The 21,511-nt window shown below is 33.9% G+C and overlaps 1 protein-coding gene across 3 annotated transcripts in view; it reads left to right on the forward strand.

Moving 5' to 3' along the window:
• Positions 1-21,511, forward strand: part of fuss (SKI family transcriptional corepressor fussel) — a 349,721-nt gene that overhangs the window by 57,188 nt on the left and 271,022 nt on the right. Inside the window, exon 1 of one of the 3 annotated variants that reach the window (XM_081733786.1) lies at positions 17,763-17,817. The exons of the other annotated variants lie outside the window; for them this stretch is intronic. The gene's annotated coding sequence lies outside the window, so the exon portion shown is untranslated. Of the gene's footprint in view, positions 1-17,762; positions 17,818-21,511 lie in introns of those variants that run through there. 3 annotated transcript variants of the gene reach the window in all.

Genomic DNA, 21,511 nt, shown 5'->3' on the forward strand with positions numbered 1-21,511 from the left:
GGTTTCCTCTGTACATGAGAATTTTCTGGAATCGTAATATTACAACTTATCAAACGTCAAAATATCAAATAATACATTCAACAAAGTGCATACCTTCAAATATCTAGTACCAATATTAACAGACCTAAACCATATCTACGAAAAATTTCAATTTCGATTTTTTATTCGTGTTGGTATTCGTGTTTTTATTGAATTCAAAATCTTTTGTCTTTGGGAAATTTGTCGATAAATTTGAAGCTTAAACTTTATAAAACGATAATCATGCCTGTTGTGCTGTATGGTTGCGAAACGTGCTCGCTTACTGTGAAGGAAAAAAGCAGACTGAAAGTATTTGAGAATAAAATCCTGAGGCGAATATTCGGACCCAAGAGAAACGGGAATGAATAATGGCAGAAACTTCATAATGAGGAACTGAATAATTTATACTGTTTACCAAAAATTTTTCGAGTCATCAATTTTGGGAGACTCAGGTGGGCAGGTCATGTAGCCAGAACGAAAGAAAGTAGGAATAGTTTCAAAATTTTAACTACAAATTTAATGAAAAACGACCATTAGGAAAGACCTGGGCGCAGACAGAAGGGCAATATTAAGATAGATCTCGTAAAAATAGGAGTAAAAAGTAGAAACTGGATCCAGTTGGCTTAGAGCAGAAGTCAGTGGAGAGCTTTGGTGAACGCGGCATTGAACCTCTGGGTTCCATAGGCCACACAGTTAGTTTAGTTTAGTTAGTTTAAATACCAACTTACACTATTAGAAGCTCATTGACTGTGGTTAAAAGTGATCAAAGATAAGCGGTTACAACGGTAAAAAATACTTTCCTTGATAGCTTTCTCATTTAATAATAATAATAATAATAATAATAATAATAATAATAATAATAATAATAATAATAATAATAATAATAATAATAATAATAATAAAGTAGGTTTCGCGAAATCTGAAAAATTCTTGGATTTTTGAAAAACATATAGAAGTAAAGTGAAAGACGTTGGAAATCTCCAATAATAGTAATAGTGATGGTAATAAGAAAAGAACTATTGCTCGCTACTGCAATGGACCGAATCATTACTGGTAAACTAACTAACTAACTCTACGGCCTATGGAACCTGAAGGTTCAATGCCGCGTTCACGAAAGCTCTCCATTGACTTCTACTCTTAGCCAATTGGGTCCAGTTTCTACTTTGTATTCCAATCTCTGCGAGATCCGTCTTAATATTGTCCTCCCATCTGCGCCTAGGTCTTCCTAATGGTCGTTTTCCGATTGGTCTTCCAGTCAAGACTTTGAAAGCATTTCTACTTTCTTCCATTCCAGCTACATGATCTGCCCACCTAAGCCTCCTAGACTTCACGACCCTAACAATGTTGGTTAAACTGTATAAATTATGTAGTTCCTCGTTATGAAGTTTCCGCCATTCTCCATTCCCGTTCCTCTTGGGTCCGTATATTCGTCTCAGATTCTTGTTCTCAAATACTTTCAATCTATGTTCTTCCCTCAGAGTAAGCGACCACGTTTTGCAACCATACAGAACAATAGGTATGATTATCGTTTTGTATATTTTAAGCTTCAAATTCCTCGACAGAATTCGCGACGACAAGAGATTTTGAACCGAATAGTAACACGAATTCCCTGCTCATTAGTGGTAAACTTGCTTCAAATTTCATAAAAATAATAATTAAAAAAAAACTACAGAATTTGTCATATTTTCCATTGTCCAACTTTGCCTTAAACATATTTAAATCTGAATTAAACTTCTCGCTGAGGAAAACAATACGATTATTGCAATAAATAAATAAATTAATTAATTAAAAAAATAAAATAAAATAAAACATAGTGTTTGATGAAGCCAAAGTGAATAGTTGGCGAAACTGTCACCGCTAACATTTCTCACGATAAACGTATTATTTTGCTCAGCGAGTAGTTTAAATCAGATTATAGAATTTATCAGTCCCAAAAGACGGAAAAACACTGTCTTGAGCAGTTTGTTCATCGTCTAATCTATAATCGATAACTTGCAAGATTTATCAGGATATTCCAAATTTCCTACTTATTCCTTTTGAACGAGAATAGGAAAAGATAGTGAAAAAAAATTGAATTCGATATTTCAACCGATTTACTTGTTTCATTGTTCATGCATACTGATAAATTTATTTTTCATATATATACAAGTAAGTCACCTAATTTGCCATTCATCCATTGATACGCGAACACGCATAGATGCAAAATTTTAAGGCCCTCATGGAATTCTACAGAGTAGTTTTTCGGCTTTCAACTCTTTCTCCAAGAATAAGGGTAATACTGTAAGGAGAGAATCAAGATTCGATTTACTCAAAACTACACTAATAATTTTATTTATATTTTATAAATCAATCGTTCATACTGATAGCTGATACAAACTACCAATATAGAAATTATGTTATTGATTTTTATATGTATCATCTCTAATAGAAATCAATAACTAGTGTAGACATTTTTCAAATGTCTTAGTGATCTCACAGTTTCTTAGTGATTTTAGTGATCTCACAATTTCGTAGTACTGGGGGTTATTAATTTAGTGCAAAAATTCCCTCATTAGTACAGAAATTTCCTCGCCACGTTTTTAGGCGTGGTGGGGCTATCCAAATGGTAATTCCAATCTTCTCTCCCTAAAATCCCTAAAATTGTGGAAATTCTTATCGTGGAGAAATCAACGGTTAATAAGCCGTTAGGCGAGATGTGATTAAAGCGAATCTATTATTATTATTATTATTATTATTATTATTATTATTATTATTATTATTATTATTATTATTATTATTATTATTATTATTATTATAATTTTATTATTATTATTATTATTATTATTATTATTATTATTATTATTATTATTATTATTATTATTATTATTATTATTATTATTATTATTATTCAAGACGAAAATTCAATTCTGCATCTGAAATCGCAGAAGTAAGGCAAAAAGCATGTACGGTTAACGAGCTGCAGTGGGAGGCTTTAAGGATGGGTTCCAGGTAAATAAGATAGGGGACAACTGCAATACAAGTAATTGTGGTCAAATGGCCGCTGGTGGTAAGCAAGCAATCTCTGAATCTTCATCTCAACCCTAGCTTTGAAAATCTGAAGCGCTAAGTGAATCTGCAAATCTTTGAAACTAAATTATTTTCAGTTAGATGATTCAAACTTAGCATGTCTAATAATAATAATAATAACAATAATAATATAGTCAATTGAGTAATATGAGTCAATGCACGTGTATAATACAATAGTTGCGACGTTAAAGGAAGTTAATATATAACACATTGTTTTTTCCGTCGTCATTAATTTACATTTCTTTAAAAATACGTAATGCTATTACCTACTGGATATTGTCATGTCCTATTTGTTGACATAAGTAAATTACTTTTTCTAAAAACGACTTTATGAATTGGACCAGAACGTCGAACGCAATTTATAAACTATCACATGTCAACAAGGGTTAAACAATTTGGCGTGTGGCGGAGAGATTTTATTACCACTCCTCTGGGAGTTTATAGTCATAAATGGTCAGAGTCACATGCCGTGGCCGTCACGGTATATGCTTATTATTGGCACTCACCTTATGGAGCGAAAGAAAAACACACTCTTGTGGTCAATATGTGAGCTAAAACAACAAAAGGAATTACACGTGTCAGTTTCAAAGAGTGCACATAATTAATGTCTTAATGTCAGTATTTCCGTATAGATTAAAACCCTGTCCTCAAATCTCTATGTTCTGTACTTCACCAAAATTTATGAAGTAAAAAATTTATTATGGGCAAGTTTAAAGAAAAAAATCAATCATCTTAATTGCCATCGCATCAAGGGTTATTTGTATAGGTTGAAATTCTAAAAGAGATCAGATCAGCCAAAGAGAGGTTCAGTGTTTGATATCCTCTGAAGAAGAACTTCATACCAGAAATTTCCCAATTTAACTGCATCACTATTGAATTTAAGAAACATTAAATAAATGTGTTATTTTCTTTCATTATTTATGCTTAACGATAGGATATATAAAGGACGCTTCAAAATAATACCAGTGAACGGAGAAATAAAGGTTATTAGATACTGAAAAATGCTCTTATCAATATTTTATTCAAGTGGATTACTATTTGTGTACAACAGTCTTAAAAAGTTCCTAAACAAATGTTAGATTAAAACTATTATTCCAACCAGTTTCCCAGCAATTGAAAAAAATATATATTAGCTCGTTTATTGCGGCAAATTATCGGCTAGAAGTAGGTTTCACACTGGAAGGTGTTAATAAGCAAATATGTCGCGTAAGGCCAGAGGATGCATACATAACAAATTACAGTGAGAAGTGGAAAGAGGATGATTTTTCAGAAGAAAACATGAGAGTATAATAACCCCAATAGGACAAATATCACGAAACGAACAGGAAGGTGTAATCAATGGAAATTAGAATGAAATAAAATGTAGTAACGAGAACAATACAAAGAGCTCCCTTGTAGCCATAGTTAGTGTACGAGGTCTCCAGCTTCGGCGTCTCTGATTCGATTTCCAGCAGGAGATCATGTGGTTCGGGCCCCAAATTAAGCCGTAGGTAGACGTTTTATTTACCTCTAGTACTGAAAGAAATGGTAAGCTTCAATTTAACCAACCAATAATAGTAGGAAAGAACATTAAGAGATAACACACGGAACATATTACTTGTATTATAACATATCATTACCGAAAGTACCAGTAAACTTCTACAACTTCCAGTCTTAGTGGGATGTTACGAAAAGTGATAGTATATTTTCTTGAGACTCTGAATTCATTAGAAAGAAAACTCTTGTCGCTATCTATTAACGGTTTGTTTTGCGCCAATGAACATTGAAATCGGAAACGGTTGCTTTCTACTACTTCCCGTTTGAGTAGAGGATTAACATAAAAGATGAAACTCTTGTGATGCTGAATCGATTTCAGAAAACTACTTCGTAATATCCCTTACAGATTTTACTCTATGGAGACCAATTTTAAAACTTAAAGTAGTAGAAAATTTCTATTAATTTGGTTTTAGTAGAATGTTACAAGCGGAGTATCTTTTCTTAAGACTCTGAATCAATTCCGAAAAACCGCTTGTCGCTATATTTGACTGATTTTGTTGTATTGGGACTAATGTTGAAACCAGTAACAAATTAGTTCCACCCTTTTCGATTTCAATAGGGTGATAATAGAAAAAATCATACTATTCTTAAAGCATTTAATCGATTCCTTCTTGATATCACTTACCGTTTGTACTCTGATACCTATCGACAGACGGTTGGATGGACTGAAATAGGCATTCTATGAGATTTCCGATGTATAGCATAGTTCAGAAGTCTAAGAGGGACTTCTCTATTATCAGTCTGTCACGCTATCCTGGAATGTTATACAACCAGAGATGGCGTATACAATTTGACCCAAGTCCCACTGACCCACACACCACCGGAACCCACTTTGACCCACTCCGATCCACCACCCACAATGAACCACTGTGGCCCACTCCGATCCACCAAAACCCATCGTTATCAACTCTGACCCATGATATAAGCACTCTTCTCTACTGACTAAAGAGTTTACACTTGTAACAAAACAATGCTGTGAAATTATCACTAATTGGAGTTTGAATTTCTACAGTCATTCGCTCGTGCACCGCTCTGTTACAATACGGGTGGATCTGACCTTTACAATATCAAATGGTAAAGTGTTCGTCATGGGCCAAATCACGATGAATTTCAATTTAATTACCATACATAATTATTTCCTTGTACAGTTACAGATACTTTCCAGTAGAAAATAGGATGAAATTTGGAAGTCTCAGATCAAGGTATACATAGGTAGTTGACCACCGTAAAGGAAAAGAGTGTAAAATTTTCTATCTAATTAGACTTACCGTACAAATTTAAAATTTCAATGTAACTAAACTTACAGTACAAATATGATGTCTATTTTTCTCACAACTTTATGGCTTGATTGCCTTGTGCTCTGAACGCACCATATTATAAACACAAGCTTCAGCAATTATAATAATACAAATCAGTAAATATATAATGAGAAATACTGTATTTTTTGTTTTTCAATTTGTTCCTCTACTAATATCGATCGCTTTCGATTATTTTCACAAATCAATCCACTACCAATTTCCTATATATAGAAAGTGTCCACCCACCATAAAAGAGAATTTTTTTAAAAAATACAAAGACACGTTCTGTTTATTTTTAATAAGGAGTTAATACACTGATTTCAGCTCCCTAAGTTGAACGACTTCTGAGACACTAAAGTTTTCACAAAAATTCGGGCTCCCACTCCCCACTTAATATATGTATTATAATGAATGCGATATGATAACTTCTCATTTGGGATTGGGGCCTAACTATATACGAAAGGTCATTTCATTTTACTTTGCAATTTGGCCGTGATGATCAGGCACACACATAGTTACATTCATTTTTTTAATATAATAATTCATATATTACAGTGATTCAAAAATATAATTTTTCGAGCAGTTAGCTCCTCTAAAAATTCATAGGCTGTATCTAGAAAGCTAAGTAGTAGGTCCTATTGCTATTATTACAATTACAAATATCAATACATTTTTTCATTTAGATATATTCATCTCAGGTAAGTAAACAGAAACAAATGAAGAAAGAAGAAAAATGGAGGCCTTGAAAGTAAAACGTAGACGAATTCGCCAGTGTTCAAAAGATACGGTCTACAATGCACTGAGCAGAATGAGTCGGTGAGTCCGAGTGAGTCAGTTGGTCAGTGTATCAGAGTGGGTAACGGTGGGTAGTGGGTTGCAGTGGGTCACGTCCTGTTGACCCACGACACACTGAACCACTTACAAATCTTCACCCGCTTGACTCACTGGGACCCACCGACTCACTCCATCTCTGCACGCTACTTCCTAATGGTAAACCGAAATGTCAATAGATAAGCACTATAACTTGCCAGCTTGACAATCAAAGATATTTTTTACCTTGGGTATTGTTGTGTATAATGAAGTCCTTGAATAATTGCATTAAAAAGTATGCTATGGAGTTTGAGGTGATTGGTGAGCAAACTAATATGTATATAAATAAATACATTTGTTAAACATAAAGTAGAGCTTTTAATAAAGCACGATTTAACGTATAATGTATAGTAGGTTGAAGGCATGGGTGCAAGAAGTAGAAAGAATAAAGGACAAGTTGAACTAACAGGAGAAAAATTAAAATGCCTCAAGCGTATATACATATATACACTAATCTAAAGTTTGGTTCAACAATTTCTCGTCCACTTTCTTTCAGTCAGGCACCGTTGTTTCACACATTTAACATTTTTACTTTGAAATTGTCTCTATCGAGTATGTTTAATAAACTTAATAAGATAACCAATAACATATAAGTAAATCTTGCTGTAAGAACATAACAATTTCAGCTACCGCTACATTTAATCATAAGAACTAACGGTTACAAATTACGTTTCTATATAATTTTATATGGGTTGAGAGCAAGAAGCAAGTATTGACCTACTTTCGTAATTATGTAGCTACGAGACGAATATTAGCGTCTAAAATATTAACGACCTCCAATGTGTAATTGTACGAAACTTCTATTCGTGCGTTCCTGAACGAACTGTTGTTACATCACGAACTATTATCACAACAAAGTTAATCACGAAATATCGTTCATCCCCATCTGTCTCCCTCTGCATTCTCAACAGCCAATTGCTTTATACATACTCGTCAGTGTTGTCAATTGCTGTTAGTAAAGATTTCCGGTTCGAAAGATAAGTCACATTCAAACTAACTTAGTTCCGTTATGTTGTGCTCTTTCTAGAGAAACCAATAGAGCGTTATAGCCCGAACAGAACAACGAGATAACAATAATAATATTAATTTTGAAATAAAGTGAAATAAATTTATAGTTTTATGTTCTAATAAAATGAAATAAATTTTTAGTTTTATGTTCTATCTTTACGTTCTCAATTCTAATTAAGACGGATGATTAATGAAGGTAAATGATAATGAAATAATAAGCAGAAAGTTTAAAATCTATGCCACAAACGAAGTATCTCATGAGTTCCTCATGCTAGGAAGATGGAACTTGGTATATAGGCCTAAGCTTCCTATTAAAAATAAGTAGCCATGTATCGTCACATTTTAGAAAATTCCACTTCTAAGGGAAGGAGGGGGATAATTTTTATATTTTTTTCTGGACATTCAAATCGACGTTGTCTCATCATCACGGTTACTTTTGAATCGTAGAGTAAATTTTGGAACATAGATACTTACTACTTGCCCGAACCGCCTTTTTATCGTCAGCTTTATTAAAATGCTTATCCTGATGAGGAAGCAGGTTTTAAATGTATGCTCGATATATAAATCATCACTGTGCCTCCATGCAAAATGAATTTTTGGTCACAGTTAGCAATTGTCTCATGCCTGATTTATTAACTAAAATGCCTATCCCAAGAAGATAAGGGCTCACAATTCATGTCAAAACTAAAGGATCTCAAAACCTCTCAAGTTAGACAGATATAACTTGCTATATAATATCCTGAATAAAAGGAAAATTAAGTTTGAAACATAGCATTTCGTTCGAGTCAAGTTTTTATCATGTCATTTTCATTAAAATTCTTTAGGGGCGCGGTGGCTCAGTAGTAAAGCGTCCACCTCCGGTGCTTGGGGTCCCTAGTTCGATCCCAGCTCGCACCGTATGGACTTTGTGATGGACAAACACCGTACACGTGGGTTTTCTAGGGGGTCTCCCGTTTCCTCCCACTTTCATCATTCCACCATTTCACTCATCTCTCATAATCACCGTCTCCTTTAGCCTAACCGGAATAACCGTGAGACGTAAAACTTAAAGATTTCATTTCATTTTTTCATTAAAATGCTTTAAATCTTAAATGAGGGAACCAACTTTTACCCCCTGACAAAAAGATGTATCTCTCACGAGCCCGTCATCGTTTATTATTTTTTAAATAGTAAGCACTTTGGTTGATCTGGGTTTTCCTACAATTCTTTGATAAAATGCACATCGTTAGGGAAGGAACTGCGTTTAAATTTTTCACGAATAATAACGACTGCACCGTTTGAAATAAATGTTTGAACAAGGTTAGCGCTTGAGTCAAACTGATTTTTTATCATTTCCTTTCATTTCAAATTAGCACTGAAAAGGAAAAAAAAAAGGTTTTAAATATACCTTACGAATATTTCACATGTCTTCCCGGGCAACGCCGGTTACTTCGGCCAGTCATCTGTAAACCATATACGCAAGTTGCTTTCCTTCACCTATATTTCATCTTCCCTTGTAGATTTTTCTTCGCTTCCTCACTAGACCAAACGACTATGAGAGGCAATATATCGATAGGTTTCACTTCTCAATTGTACTTCTTTCTGTCACTACTTAAACACTCTAATTCTTATTCGTCAGTTTGTATAGCTATTATTTTTATGACTTTGATCGTTCCGTTCTAACTTGTTTTAGAACTACTTTCCAGTTTACTCAGTAAAAAATCTTCCTGAGATTAACTAACATTTCATGCATTTATTTGCCTTTTCCTTTAGATTTTTACTTATTACAGTTAATAAACCAATATCATCTCTTGTGTTCTTACCTCCCTTAAACTTAAACTGTTTCTCCTAACTTACTTACTCAATTGTCTATTTAGAATTCTAAGAATATTATTTTTCTTCAGGATATTCTTTTCTATGATTCTCTTTCTCATCTATCAGTTCTGTTTTCTCATTATTTTCTCTACTTATTAAATTGTTCAGACAGGGGTGAGTGTGTACTTTTGTACCACTACTATATCCTTCTTTTATTTAAGTCTTATCACTATAACTCATCGTTAATAAATTATATTTTAGTTACCTACTTTTCAGGCACTTATCTTTATCCAGAATTACTGCAACATATTTATGACCATCTTTCTCATTCTCGGAGTAATAAAATTCTCCACTACTTTTCCATCTAACTTCACCAACTTCTACCAAATCTAGAGTATTTTGATTCGTCTCTTCTTTCAGAGTTTATTTTTTTTTTCTCTTTGTAACATGATACGGATGTTCCGAGTTTCTAATCCAATTATTTGAGTCCTACTTGTTGTTTTCCTTCTGTTTGTCTTTCTTACATTCTTGCTTATGGCGTGGGAGTTTTTCACTGTTTTTATCACCTCAATATCCTATATCCTAAAGGCATTGGTCATGTCTGGGCCTAGTGTTCAAGTAGCCGTACCAATCAGTATGACTTCTGCCCGCTTCACTCCTGGAACAACTGCTACTTTCTTCCATAACAAAAATGCACAGTGGCTTGCTGGAAAGTGCTCACCTGTAGTGTGACGGGTTGTTGGTACGACCACATGTCAGGTGAGTTTATGATTGACAACTCTGTGTCCATGTTTCTTTCCGAGGTTCTCCCGTTCTTTCCAACATTCTTATTCTATCCATTCTGTCATAATGATTTACTTTCATTAATCACTTGCCTCCTTTAGGGCATAAAAACATATTAAATTAAACATTTCGTTTTATTACTTGCTACTCCATTTATACGAGGGGTCGCGGTGGCTCAGTGGTAGAGATTTCACCTCTGGGGCATGGGGTCCCTGGTTCGATCCAACCTCACATCAAGTGAACTTTGTGGTGGACAAACTACGTGTGCGTGGGTTTAATCGGGGTTCTCCCGTTTCCTCTCACTTTCTTCATTCCACCATTTCATTTATTTCTCATTGGCACCGTCTCCTTTAGCCTAACGGGTATAAACATGGAACGTAAAACTCAAAGATTGGTTTTCATTTCATTTTCGATAATCGACACAGGAGAGCCTTCTTTTAGCAAGCTAGTCCTTGCATGTCCCTTAATCCCATAGAAATGCCTTCTAATGGGGGAGAGGTATACCTGGGTAATATACAGTTTATCTAAAAACATTACATTGGTTAAGTCTCCATTGCAGGTCGTATGAAGTTTTTAATTCTTTGGATCTTGTACTTTAAAACGCGGAGAACCACTTGTTTATGTTAATAAGAATTATAGTTAGATAGCAACACTGCTATTACTTCGGGAGAAGTAATGAAGAGCGTTGAATATAATAGAAAGAATTATTAATGAGCAACACTTGAGGTCTGTACGAAGGCCTATTACCGATGATTCTAACGATAAACATCCAGTTGCATCATTCATATCAGTTTTACACGCTTCGTGACGGAACACGGGAACCTTTATCGCTTTCAAAGCGAGTGGATTCTACAAAAAAATAAACGAAAGAAAATAATAAAAAAGCAGAGAATAATCGTTAGTCACAAAACTCCAATTCCTATCTATATAATCACACATGCTAAATATTTTACCCTTGAGAACACTCCGAACGAAAACTCGTAATAATATACACTACATTGATTTTCCTAGTTTATCAGCGATCTATTTGGCGCACAAACACTTTACCTTTATTTAACGTTCTAACATGAAGATTAAAATAAAAGTCATTAACTAGATTCACATGCTTTGCAATCGAGAGGTTCCGAGTTCGAAGCAGGCGGTCGGCCATCCTGACTAAGGATTTAAATTTTTTTTCTTCAGTTCCAATAGGCGAATACCAGAATGAAGCATTTAAATATAAATGATATACCTAGGTAGATCTTCTGATTGACTTCATTCATTTCACTTCCATTTCTTTTCTTTTCTTTCTTTCTTTTTCTTTTTCTTTTTTGTTATTATTGCTATAGATCGTTAAAAGATCCCAGTGCACATTGGCTTCACAGATTATCTGCAAATTTGTTCTAACAAGTAAACAATGTTAAGGAAGACTCATAGAACAGTGCAGTGGCGTATTTACGATTTTGTTTCGGGGGGGGCTTTGCTAACTTTATTCCTGGAAATGTGAAAATTCTGCAAGATATTTCAGTTACTTTAACATAGTAAATAAAGTTTCGGGGGGCTTAATCTCGGAAGCCCCCTTATATACGCCACTGGAACAGTGTATATTCATAGTATCACGCTCATATTTTATTTACTTAATTATTATAAAGTTTTCTTTTGACTTAGATATCAGTTCTAAAAATCTGACGTCACAATAATGTGTGACATATAAACACTTTGTCCTTAAATTTGAGTTATTAACTGTGGCGTATTTAGGAGGGTCTATCGGGCTACCCCCTCCCCCCGGAATAAATGTCAGTTTATTCCATTCCATCTACAACAATAATCCTTCTTACCATTTCTAAGAATTTCATTGACTTTCCATTTTTCTTATGCTGTTTGTTCAGAAATAATACTATATTTGTCAAATTCCAATCAATGTAAGAAATGCGTTTTTTTTTGTTCTTTCGTCCATTCTACTCTTCTGTTTCTTTTTCCTAGTTGTTACTTTCTTTCGTTTCTCTTATCATACTTTCGACCGTTGTTAGTTGTGATTCAAGTCGGCCGTCGTTGTTACACCAAAACTAAGAGGAGCTGATAAGCGAAACTGATATTCCACACGAACTTGTTCGGATACCAACTTAACGGGACTTATTATAGCAAAGGAATATTTACATCGTTTAGTTATAAAGAAAGGTACTGTAAATGTTTGAATTAAAGAAAATTAAGAGGGGAGAATAAGTGGGAATTAGGTAGGCCAAGAGGACGCTTCCTTTTCTTTTATGAATAGAATAAAATGTTAGATTCACTGCTAAATTTTTGTGTGTATTATATCACATAAGATCCAGCAGTCTACAATTCTTACCATTAAAAATTCAATTTATGCATAAATTAAAATATATTTAATTCTCAACCTCAGATGGACAATTCCCCCCTGCTACCCCGTGTTGTGCATAGCCCCCGAAACAAAATTCTAAATACACCACTGATCATTAAAATGTAAATTTATAAAAATGTAAATTTATCTCAGTCTTCTGGCTATGCATCGAAGATAATGGCAATTGGAGTCAATGTCACGAGTGAAGTTTCATAAATCAACAGTGTGTGCTTTATATTCATTGTACGTGTCTTCTAGTGTGAGCAATGAAATACTATTTTTCTGGATGGATGAAAATCAAATAACGATGGGTATTTATGTTAAAAATTAAAGTAAATTAAAAGCTTTAAACTTTATAACAGATTTATTATAATTTATTTTTGATCCATTTAGGCACTTAAAAATATGAATCACTTTCAGATAAAAATTTGGAATAAAAAGCTAGGCGCCTGACTCCGGTCACTGTGGTGATCTACCGCCCGGGATTTTTCAAGCTCCCATTATATTATAATCAGTATAATTGGGTAATATGAAATATTTTAAGTCAAGAAAACCGACCGAAACGACGATTAAGCTAGTGATGTGCTGACATCACTCAATTTTAAATAGCTCGTTTGTTCACTTAAGCAATTGCAACCTTAATGAGGCAAAAACTAAGTATCTTTATCTCGTTTGTATGAAACTAAAGAAAATTTATGTAGGAAAAATCACATCCGAGATTTTGACATATTGATACATTTCACACATATATTCGCATATTCAAGAAGGAAAAGAAAAACTTTAATTTCTTCGATATCTGTACGTTTTGATGTGTAGACAGGTGTTTTTTTCGGTATTCCTCAGACGAGCAGTTCTTAAAATTCCTCCATTTGCTAAAAGTAGATATTTTATTAACTTATATACGATATCTAGTATACAGGGCTATTTAAAAGAAGAGAATCCACTGACACACATCACTAAACAACCAAAACTACAAGAATTGCAACTTCAAAAGTTTGTATAACCTAAATATTCCCCATGTACTCCAGGGATGATAACATGGAAGTTTACAAAATGAACTCCTAAGAGGAATGAAGCGGGAACGAGCGTTTACTTAACTCAGTAGTTCCCAACCTTTTTTTGACTGACGACACATTTTACTGATTGACCAAGAAATAATAATAATAATAATAATAATAATAATAATAATAATAATATAGCAGAAGACTAGAAGTTTCTATTGAGTAGTGACTCTATGTACCAATGAGCATTGATGATGTTGTTGGAGGCATTGTCTGGTACAGTAAGTGTCAAAATTGATTTTCGCTGACTAGGGGAGACCGGGGCTATTTGAGTACAGTAAGAAAAAATTTGAGTTCAAAGTTCACAAGCAAAAGGTTTGCTCCCAAAGCTCCTAGACATACCTCATGATACCATTGTTTAAACACAAAATTTCAATCTCATACTTCTCTTAAAATTTCATTGACTTCAATAGATCTTTCAATAAGGAAGCACCACTTGTAGACGTAACAGCCAAATGGGACGAAATGGCGACTGAAGTATTAGTCCAGAAGAAAGCAATTGTAAAATTTGCTACACCGTAACGTGCGGTATAAAGATTTTTTCTTTGCTTTTTATTATGATATGAAATGTTTTCTTTCAGATTCCGAGTGATCCCACCTTGACACCCTTGGATAATTTCCAGTATGACATCACAGTTTTACCAATCTAATCTATGTATTAAATGGTGATAGATAAGTTATAATCTCTGTAACTCGGCAACAATACACAGTAGGAAAAACATTTTTCCTAAGCTACATGTAATCAAACCTTTTCACAACTTGTAGCAATTTTGTGGACATTGCTTCAATGGTGACGTTACAATTTTGAGAAAAGTTATAATTCGCTCTGATCCAAATATTCAATCTAATTGAACCAAACTGAAAGAAATGGCAGAAATATATTATATTCCAGTCATCATGAAAGCACTAAAAAAAACTTGTACCTGTAAGATAAATAGAGGGATAAGGGCTTTAATGTCAGGATAAGATTTACAGTTCTCTTCTTTTTAAACTACATTTTAAAAAGGAGACGTTTCACATTGCGAATTGTTGATATACATATATATCAGGCTATATATATATATATATATATATATATATATATATATATATATATATATATATATATATATATAACAGCCCTATATATGTATATAGGACTTGAAAAATCAACTAACCTGCTTGACAGTGGCCAGTACTTTTTTACATTTGACGGGTCAAATCCCATCAATCAGAAACGTGAAATCAAGAATAAATAGCAGATGACACTCTTTTTATGTGTAAGAGAAATACCAATAAACAAAATAAAAAACAAAAGTCTTGATTTGTTTACTTTGTCGCAAAGTTATTTTTGTTTATTTGTATAAACACTGTGTTTTCAAGCAAGATTTTTCGAGTCCTGTATATATATATATATATATATATATATATATATATATATATATATATATATATATATATATATATATATATATATATATATATATATATATATATATATAAACGGTTCGAATTGTATATATATGTGTGGGGTGTTAAGAACTATACCGACAAATTGTAAGAGATGATTCCTCACATTAAAATAAGACCCAAAAAAATCATATGGATCTGTGGAAGAGTGCATAATTTTAAAGCTATACATGCCCAAAATCGTGAAAAAGATTAATTTCAACATATACTATTTCGAATTCGAAAAACAGTGGACTGGTTGTCTAAATCAGCCTAAAGGAAGTAATACATACTCTATCCAAATATGCGTATTTCATCTGTATGTAAAGAATGTGCAAAGTATTCCCTACAGGGTATAAATCCCACAGATGCTCTCAATAGAATTTTCAGATATGTTCTGATTTCAAGGTGGGTCCAAAGTAGGCAAAATGTAAGTCTTCACAGCAGTGAACACAGAATGAAGCTTCTGTAAGAAGTTGGAAGTTTAGGGGCCACCAGCACATCCTAATGGTTGAATTGTTAGGCACTACATCAGGATGTTTCTTACTAACTTCATCTGCAACACGTGCATAAGAATATCCATTGGCAAAATAATGTTCAACAATGAAAATTCTTTGCTCTTGGCAAAACGTGCTCACAAAGAAATACACAAAGCCAGACGCACCCTGAAACTTTTACTGCAGGGATCCAAGTTTTGTGTGACGGGGTCCAATACTACAAGTCACTACGTCTATATAGTTTAACGGGTATTGTTTTGGACTCGAAGAGGCAATAAATAATTGTAAAATATTTCCATTTATATTTCCAGAAAAAATTATAAGACTAGATGGTTATTATAAGAGAAATAATACAGATGAAGTGTAAGATCAAATTTTCATGCTACATCAATCATTTCCCTGTTAAATAAGTATAGTTTTATTGAGAAAGTATACAAATGTATTTTGAATTAGAAAGTTTGGGAAGGGGTCAGGACTCGGTGGCCCCCCGAGGTTGCACCCCTACAAAACACTGTCGGTTTACGGTTTTTAGGAAAACTGAAACCGGTTTTTGAACATTTTCAAAAAGTTCGGTTATCTCCAAAACCGGTTCGGATTTCACCGGATCCGGTTTTGGTTTTCTTCAAAATCGATTCCGGTTTTTCCAAAATTGGTTCTATTTCTGACCAGAATAGTGTTTCGTTGTTCTCCGCGAACTGATTCCGTTTCCACAGAAATAGTTTTAGGTGTTTTCCAAATGTTTCCACCGAAACCAGTTTTGAAGGAAACCGAAACCGCTTTCGATGAAAAACCGAACCTTTTTTGAGAAAACCGAAATATCGTTTTTTCGGATTTCGGTTTTTCTAGAAACCGGTTTCTGGTTTTGTAAAAACCGGTTTTGCCCATCCCTAATACAAATACACATTTCAATGGCGTCTAGATGTGTTATTGTTAATACTCATGTTGCCATTTTGTGGTAGCCGATGGAATTATTTATAACACAATTTATAGACAACTGAATTTGGATGTGCGCGATTTTTGTATCGCATGGTATATCACGGATTTACATAATGTATTTTAACGTAATTTGTTAAATATATAACAAACATAAATTGCAAAACAAGATAACATGGAGTAGTGATACAAGTGAAGCGATTTAGAAACAGAGCTGTATATACACGTACAAACTTAATAGTGTGTTGCAAGCGACCATTAATTCTGGAATATGACAAAGAAGACACAATACACTGTAGGATGTTCATTTCACACAGTAATCATGATATGTACTAAAGAGTAATGGACTCGTTGTTTTGTATTCAAAGTGATATAGATGAGGCGGAACTTTCTCACCGACATTCTCAGTTAATGCTTAATATTGCAGCGGTCATTCTGTCTTGGTTTGCTCGTTGGAACATGAATAATTAAGCAGGTGCTATTAAAGTGAACTATCTACGAAGGCGGTGGGCTCTGTATTACACTCTTCATGATGTTATCTCCTATGACTAATCATACACACATACAAAATCAATTTTCCTTCAGCAGGAAAATATATTTAGTTTTTGTTTTCGTTTCTCTGTATAATAAAAGAAAATTAATAATATCCTCTAGTTTGGGCATAACTTAATAGTTAGTTCACGGGAGCAGATGCTTCTTTCTCACAACGTTATCATAATGACAGCTGCAATTACCGTCACTGACATTGGGCTTCAATAGTTCTAGAATCTTTAATATTATTGAATTTGTCTTGCATCATCAGTCACAGGATATTATACATACAAACTTATAATCCGCTTACCTTTTTTCTTTAGCATTTAGTAAGGAATTCAGTTGATTTATTCCATAACTAATTACAGCGCATCTTTACGCAATCTTGGATGAGCTTCCAGTATTTTTATATTGTTTTTCTTTTTTATGTCTGAAAGAATGTTTATCCAATACAGCTTACATATTACTTTTATCTTTGTCATGTTGACTGACTCTTGTAATTATATAATACTATATGTCAAAGTATCTTCTGATTGTTCTTTGTATCGATTTGATTTAATTTTAGCGTCCCTTTCAGCAGCGAGGCCATATGAGACGTGGAACCCGAACCATACGCGCTCCCGCCGGGAATCAAACCTGTGTCTCCCACGCCAGAGGTGCGTATGCTAGCCGCTTAACTACGGGGAAGTTAATTCTTTGTATTAACCTGCTTATATTATTTTAACCATCTTTTTCTTGTTCCGATTTAGCTGTTAGCATTGTTTGTCCGTTAACTTCCTCTATATAAAGAAAAGAAAAGAAAGAAAATGGCAACATTCCCTTTTATTTCATCTGAGTATTTTGTAACAACCACCTTCCATTTTAAGAAGTATCACTTTATATTTTTAACGGAGCCTTCCATCTTTCTTTATTAGGAACTGTTTATCACTAGACCTGTCTACGAGAAAAAAAATAAAACAAAAAAAAAAACACGTTACCAATTAACTTTTCTTTGATTTTTTTTTTTTTACAAAAACAGATTATACTATACTAGATTGCACTAAATGAAATAGTATTATTATTATTAAGTATTCTGCCTTTTTCCAGTCCTGGAACTAATGAGGATTTTTTCTTCTTAATTTTCAAGAACATTTCAAAAGGGCCTGGAAATATTTCTTCCATGTTTCTCGATTTTCAGCTTCCTCTTTTAACTCTCAATATTTTCTTCTATTTTTCAAATCATCGATCAGTTGTATTCTCCTTCTTCCTATTCCTCGCTTTCCTTCCTCCTTTCCTTCTATGGCGATATGAAAAGGACAATTTCTTATCGAGATGTGTCCATTCCAATTGGCCCTCTTACGGAACATGCTGGCTAAAAGCGTCCTCTTGTCTCCTACACATTTTAGAACATCTTCGTTTGTTACTCTCTCTGTTCATGTTATCTTCTCCATCTTTCTACAACACCACATTTCGAAGCTCTCTAAATATTTCTTCTCTAACTTCCGTAATGTCCAAGTCTCTGAACCATAAAGTCCAATATTCCATATACAGCACTTGACCAATTTATTTCTTAGTCCAATATTAAGCCTGCTAGTTAAAAGTGGAATATACATTTGGAAAATAGGCACGTCATTAGCTGTCTTTTAAAAATCATTGTTCAAAATTAATTAACACATTCACCTTTCTTTTTCTTTCCTTTTTTCCTTTCTTTTTAATCTTTTTATTTCTTTCCTTTCTTCTTCTATTTTTCCTTTTTTGTGTGTGTATGAGAGAGAGAGACAAATTATGCAAATTTGTAGTTGTAAATGAGATTCTTGTTTTTCAAATACAACAAAATCATAACAGTTTTCTTTAGAAACTCGTACTAGCAAAATGCATTTCCGTAAGTAAATTATTATATAAGTTTCTTGAGAAGAGTGAATTATGACAGGTATTAGGATTATTAATGACATTTATTTACGAAATATGAGTAAAATAGTTTGACCACTTTGCAAACTTTTTTTCGAAATCTTACCGGTAAAGTATTTCTTCTGATTTTTGGCAATATTACTGTAGCATTATTAATGAAAATTTGATTTCTGAAATGTACTACAATCATTAGAGCTGTTTTCAAGAAAATAAAATTCTGATTTACATTCCCCAGTCTTTGATTTTTAGAATACGGCTGAAAGTCCATAACCTCTCTACAAAATTTTATAAAAATCTGAAGTTATAATTTGACTAAATACCTTGTACGGTGCAGTGTCTAGAAATATATTGATGAATAAATCTAAGACTAGATGAGTGGACATTCACAGATCACTTTTTCACCAAATATGTGGCATGAAACATATAACTCAGTTGAAATCTACAATCCGAATTTCTATCAGGTATTCTATAAAGTATTGAGCCTTGGTGATCAAAATTAAGAAGGCAATCACTGTGATTTGAAAATATCATTAAGTCACATATGTACGTACCATTTTACTCGGCTATTTTTCCGGCAACACTGTAATTTCATCACTATATAACTGTGGTCTCTTATGAAACTAACTTAACATCATTCTGGGAATTCTGCAGACACCAAAATAAACTGTCCCAAGTCTATAATACACCGTGGATGCATTAAAACCAACCTGTCCAGTTATCTCAATTTCTGAGGGGTCATTGAAAATGTATGCGGTCTATTGTTGTCAGCGTAGTGTACGAAACCTTTCTGTTTGACTGGATTAGACTGTTTCTTTTGAATTGCTAGGCACTCTCGCGTTAGTTGTCGACAGTACAGATCCGGGCATATCATTCTGCAAGACGACAGCAGTTCGTGATGCACAATACCTTGCAATCCCACCAAACCCAAGGCATAACTTTCCTGGGCGTCAGTGTGGATTTTGCATTTGCCACAGACTGGAGCTTCTAGCTCCGACCGCGAACGTTTTCGCATATTTTTGTCGTACGCTTGCATCACGATGAGCAATCGCTTCAGAAAATTTTCTAATTCATTACGTTTCAGTAAAGATTCGAAGAAAGAAATTCGATCTTGTAAATGTTTTTGAGTGAGATCATGTGGCACCCAAACGTCGGCCCCTTTTTTCCTAGCCAACTTTATTCAAATGATTTAACACTGTTTCGTGATGTATGTTTAGATCATTGGCGGTTGTAAGATTGCTTACACGCCGGTCTTGCTCGATTTTAGCTTGAACATCATCCATTCTTCTGTGATTGGCCGCCCACTGCGAGAAGCAACTTGGACATGGACATTTCCAAAACGAAAGGAACTGAACCATCTTTTGCCTCTTGCTCTTGATAATGTATCTTGTTCATACACAGCTTAAATTTCTTCACGGAACTGCGCTGCACCTTTATCGAAATGGAATTGTAAAATATTGCGCAGTTTTGTGGAAAATTAACTCATTTTCACGGCGCAATACCTTACGTCTGATTGTAAGAATTCCTTCAAATGGACTGACCCGCTGCGACTCATTTACTGACGCCGTCTCGTACGCAAAAGACTGCATATCTTTTTTTAGACTAGTTGATATTGTTTTCACAAGATTTTCTTCACACGCTACCGACACTCAAAACTAACAAGTAGAATACCTGCAACATTCTAACCGGGATCCATCAAATGTTACATGTTACAATCAAGATAATGGAAAAACAGTTGAGAGGAATTGCCACAAAATTAAATGAAATCTAAAAATATACGCTGTTTCTTCGTAGCAAAATGCATAGGACTTGTGCTTCCTGCGCACATGATCATAGGTTCGATTTCCCGGTGAGGCACTTGCTTCAGATACAAATCCGAATAGGTTCGGTTTTCAGTTTGATCACAAGTCGCAGTTCCATATGGACTTGGTGAGAGAAAGGATCATTAAACTCAGATTAATCAGTAGGCAAGAAAGTTGTCTGCAGTTATATTTTAAAAATCAATCTACAAATTTGGACTTCCCAACCTATGATGGTTGATAGTTAAATTAGTTTTGGTGGCAAAATTTACCATTTCTCATTAGCTGTTGAAATAGCAAGGCTGGTAATTTTGCCCGATCTTTTAAGTTTTCATTTAAAAAATGGATGTAGTATTGCCTAAGAGTTCTTGATTTTTTCATGCTGTCCAAAGTGTAGTCTATCTTTGTTTTCTTCATTTTTCTTTTTGACCTATACATTACAATTTTTTTTAATGTGTTACTTCTGTCTTATATAAACACCTAAGCTTAGAAGAATATTTTTCAGTATTCCTGATATTATTAGCTTTTTCCTTTCTTAAATAATGTTGTCGTATTTGTAATATATGAATGATGTAATGTATGTAATGTATGTAACCATTTATGATCAATGTGCAGTAGAACTATATCAAAATAATAACTCAAATTTAATAGAAATTGTGTAAGAATC

The sequence above is a fragment of the Thermobia domestica genome, chromosome 12 (assembly GCF_964235325.1).
Source record: "Thermobia domestica chromosome 12, izTheDome1.hap1.1, whole genome shotgun sequence".
Lineage (NCBI taxonomy): Eukaryota > Metazoa > Arthropoda > Insecta > Zygentoma > Lepismatidae > Thermobia > Thermobia domestica.